Genomic DNA, 4,030 nt, shown 5'->3' with positions numbered 1-4,030 from the left:
TCCAATTAATGTGGTTCAATCATAAGATGGCAACCAGAAAACTTTCAGGCTTTTATTTTCATAAAGAAGATGAAAGTAAAGAGGAAATGAATACTTTCAGTTTCAAACTTTTTCTGTTTTCTAAAGTTTTGTACTTATCAAAACACCTAATCAAAAATCAGATTTACCTCTATGTGTCCCCGGCATTGTACTAAAAAATTTACAAAGCACTGTATACAAACTCTATCCCTGCAGTACACACACATCTAAAAAGCACGTTAAAAGATGGGAGGTGCTGAGATTCTCATTTTTTAATTTTAGTATATTTCTGTTTATTGCTAGTTGTTTGCTTTCATCATCCACTCTCCTATCTTACTGACATCCTGCAGAAAACATAAAAGAATCGGTGTCTTTTATTTCTTGCAAAGAAACACCATCTTCTTCCCTGCTTATATTAACCATACCAGCCAGGACCTGCAAAACCATGGAATGATTCATTTTAACCACATTAATTTTTTTTAAAAGCAAGCATAAAGTCATAAACTAATGGCAGCAAATTCTATGTGACTCAAATAGTGTTGCCCTTTCTTAAATTATTACATGAGGCTGACTGGCATTGAAAGGATAAGTACTATGAGCGTATGTAGTGTATATATATATGTATATATATATATACACACATATATATATGTATATATGTATATATATAACAAAAATTTTACATATATATGTAATTTCATATATTTTTTAAGTAGTTTGATGTCTTTTCTAATACCTTTTTCCATAGAAGGCTATAGATACACGATAGCCTTGTACTACGTAATGGAGAAATAGAACACAGAGTTTCAAGTTGTAAGTTGTCAGTAGATTCACTCTAGTTTATTATGAAGAGTAAATATCTCAGAATTCTTTTTTGTAGGTTTACTTTCCTCTGAATCTTACTTGCTACTCTTTATTCAAAAGGTCAACATATTGTGTGAACTTAAAAGAATTTTCACGCAGTCCCCAGAATGACTTCCAAAGAAACATAAGTTCCTTCTCAAAGTTAGTTAGAAAACAAGATAAAGAATATTCTCTAAAGCTGCAAATAATCAAACCACTACCTGAAGAAGCTATTTTTCCTTGAATGAAATTATTAAGATCTCAGCATTTTATGTGTGAAATATCTGCCGATTCTTTGGAGTTAGTTTTGTCGCCCACAATCAGGCTTTTAGCAAGCACAATTTGAAAAACAAGTGGAAATTTTTAACAATGAAATGCAGAAGTTCTTTATATTAGAATCATGGGGAAAAGAAAGGTTCCAGGAAAGAGAAAAAAAAGATACAGTTGCAGAAAAATATGAATGGTAACAAATAATCTTTAAGTATTCAAAAAATAAATTTTCTGTTTTGACACCAACATTAAATTGAAAAGCATTTCCTAGTTCTTAAGGAAAATGCCATAAAGCCTCACTCAAGTTTCTGTACAGAATAAGATATGCAAGGAGTCTACAGCCATGCTACCCTGAACAAACCGGATTCCATCTGATCTTGGAAGCTAAGCATGGTTGGGCCTGGTTAGTACTTGAATGGGAGCCCATCTAGGAAGACCAGGTGCTGTAGGCATAAAAGAAGTAAAAAAATAAAATAAATAAGGGATTGTAAGCTGACAAGATCCTTGCAGTCTGTAAGGTCAACCAAGGGTTGCCTCGCCTAAAAAAAAAAAAAAAAAAGATATGAGAGGAGAGATCAATTAGACTGAGGTGAAGTTCAATCAAAAAAGGAACTTTATACAATTTTTGTTTTTATTTACCATGTTATAATACCTGCTGTTCATTGAGAATGCAAATTTTCACACTACATTGCTTTTTAATACAATGTCTTCTCCCTGGGTTTTCTGGACTGATGTGCTTGAAGAAAGCAGTGAGAACCCAATTGTGTTAAATAAATAAATATGTTTCATGTATTTCTCTTGGTCTGAGTGGGGAACAAATAAAGTGGCTCAGCTAGCACGAAAGAGATAACTAAACATTTAACTACAAACACCAGTTTGTAGTGCAACATACCAATTAAATGAATTATTATTCAAGCAAAGCAGCTAGCAGCTTGTTTAAACAGTGTAAAGAAAGTTTCTATGCCACAGGATGTCCTGGGACACTGTGTCCTTTAGAGAAAAACAACCACAAATTTCATAAACATAGCTGCTTTTTTAATTTTGCAGTTAGACTAGTGCATATTTTGTCTCTCTTCATTGAAGTTTTCTTGCAAGTTACCCACTTTATCATCTCCGTATTTTTATAAAATTAGAGTTGAATATTTTCTGGTATCTAGTGGCTTAGGAGGGATATGTTTCATATGGTTTAGCATGAGATTCAATTAGTATTGGTTATTACTAAAAACATAAAATACTAAAAATCATCAAAGCATATACTATTTACATTGGTCAAATAGTAATTTTAAGAAAAAAAATTACAAAAAAGGGAAACCATAAATATGAATTGGATTAAATATTCTGCTTTTCATATAGTTCAACTATTATTCATCACTGCTTAATTTAGATTGAATAATCACCTAATCAGGTATAAAATAAAAATTCACCCCAAAGCTTTAATTGGGCTCCAACATTTTTGAGCTCTATTCTTTCTGCCTCAGCACTCTAAGTGTCTAGGTAGAAAAGTTTAACACCTCAACATTCTATTTTAATTATTTGCTCTCCCTAATAGACTTGCTGATAGAGGCTTATCTAAAACAGGGCCTTTATCTGTGGCCTTATAGTTTCCATTTAGCTATAAAGTGCTTCAGGCCTTTTTATCCTTTTGATAAAAGGTAGTCGCTTCTCTCCTTTACACAGTTCCTACTATTACAAAACAGAAGAAAGCCAGAGACACTTATAAGTTGTATATAACTTAGGATGAGATTTATTCCCTTAGACACCTTCTAGTCATTCACATCTCCCTTATTTAATAGCCTCTCTGTTCATAGCCTTTACTAATTACTTTGTACAAAATCACTAATGATAATAACTTAATAAATCTAGTCATTCTTAGCTGCTTAAAGGAACTTGGTCTTTATCTTTTTACACATATCTGAACAAAATAGCTCAGAAGAATTTAAATAAAATTATAAAGTATGTTATCTTGCCCAATTTACCTAAAAATCTACATAAGGCATTTAAACTGCTTAAAAAATAATTATTTTTTTTATAATTATTTATGAGCCATAAGAAAAAAGTAATGCATTGTTTTCTAAGTTGGCTGCTTAAAATTCAATCTTTCACATAGTCTCCCCCCATACCCAAACACTATTAATCCTCTTTACTGTATCCATCAACTCTTATGATTCTCCAACTGTCATTCTGATGCTAGGGCCTCACTTTGGCACCATGTGCAAGTGTATATGTTGAATGATAGATGAGGTCAAGACAGTAATTTCTATCTGAGAGTTCCACTTCTCCCCTGTAAATTGCATAGCCTTCTGATGGTCCCTTCCTCGCACCGCGCCCCCCCCCACCCCGCCCCACACTCAAAAAAGGCTCCAGAAGATCTAGATGGGCATTTCTGCTTTCAAGAATGGACCCAGCTCTCACCTAAGTAGCAGATCGCACTCCCACATTCTGCATGGAATAACTCCTCCTAGACCAAGGACAGTAGTACTTGCATTCCAGAGTGCCTATCATCCAGAATTAGGAAAAACTCTTGCCAGAAAATACAATCTCTCAAGTATTAGATGAAGATGATATTCTATAATTTCTTTAAAGATACCTTACAGGTTTGATTCATCTTATGTCTCCCATAGTATCAAATGTAATCATTTATATGTAGAAGGCACTCAATATATATATGCTAAATGTAAGATTGAAAAACTAAAGAATCACAGTTAACTTTTTACTATTCAGAGACAACAATGGTGATACCTTCTATTGTTTAAAAGAAGTCTGGCAAAAACAGTAAAAGAACAAAATTTAATAAGTGAAAAAACTACAATTATTTTTATTGAAAGCAAAATATATTTATTGTATTATTTTTATACAGCTTTTTGTTTTCAAACATAAACACACATAAAACAAGTAGCAT

The 4,030-nt window shown here is 32.6% G+C and overlaps 1 pseudogene; it reads left to right on the top strand.

The window, feature by feature from the left end:
* Positions 1 to 1,464: 1,464 nt before the first annotated feature.
* LOC111739295 lies at positions 1,465 to 1,583 on the top strand (annotated as a pseudogene).
* Positions 1,584 to 4,030: the final 2,447 nt, after the last annotated feature.

Source organism: Pteropus vampyrus, unplaced genomic scaffold, assembly GCF_000151845.1.
Source record: "Pteropus vampyrus isolate Shadow unplaced genomic scaffold, Pvam_2.0 Scaffold2, whole genome shotgun sequence".
Classification (NCBI taxonomy): domain Eukaryota; kingdom Metazoa; phylum Chordata; class Mammalia; order Chiroptera; family Pteropodidae; genus Pteropus; species Pteropus vampyrus.
Note: the sequence above shows the minus strand (reverse complement) of the source record. Positions and strands in the feature narration are given on the sequence as shown.